The sequence below is a fragment of the Otolemur garnettii genome, unplaced genomic scaffold (assembly GCF_000181295.1).
Source record: "Otolemur garnettii isolate 467f Iridium unplaced genomic scaffold, OtoGar3 scaffold00022, whole genome shotgun sequence".
Lineage (NCBI taxonomy): Eukaryota > Metazoa > Chordata > Mammalia > Primates > Galagidae > Otolemur > Otolemur garnettii.
In genome coordinates, this window is record NW_003852417.1 from 15,095,712 (window position 1) to 15,096,343 (window position 632).

Genomic DNA, 632 nt, shown 5'->3' on the forward strand with positions numbered 1-632 from the left:
TTTGGACAAGTTTCGCTTTTTTTGAGACAGTCTCACTCTGTTGCCCTGGGTAAAGTACCCTGGTCTCATAGCTCACAGCAACCTCAAACTCTTAGGCTCAAGCGATCGTCTGGCCGCAGCCTCCCAGATGGCTGGGACTACAGATGCCTGCCACAACCCTGACCTAGATTTTCTATTTTTGGTAAAGACAGGGGACTCACTCTTGCTCAGCCTGGTCTCGAACTCCTGAGCTCAGGCAATCCACCCACCTCGGCCTCTCGGAGGGCTGGGATTACAAACGTGAGCCACCTCGCCCGGTCGAACAAGTTGTTTCTGTTGCTTCATCTTGTAACTTTTCGCCAACTTTTACTCCTAGCGATTTAACAGAAGGGATTAGCGCCAACCGCCCATCTGCTGGGCGCTCGCTCCCTCGGGGACCAACCGCCAGGCCAAAGTCCTGGCGGGTTGGGGGTCTCTTCTTCTCCGTTCCCCGCCCCGCGAAGTTTGGCCCTTGGCATGTTTCCTCCCTGCACTTGGCAGTTCCCGGGTTCCCCCGTGTTGCCCGCCCACTGGGCTCGGAGCCGCCCCTCCACCGGGCGATAACGCGGGGCGATGACAGCGAGGCCACGCCGCAGTCGGAGCAGCCGCGCGCG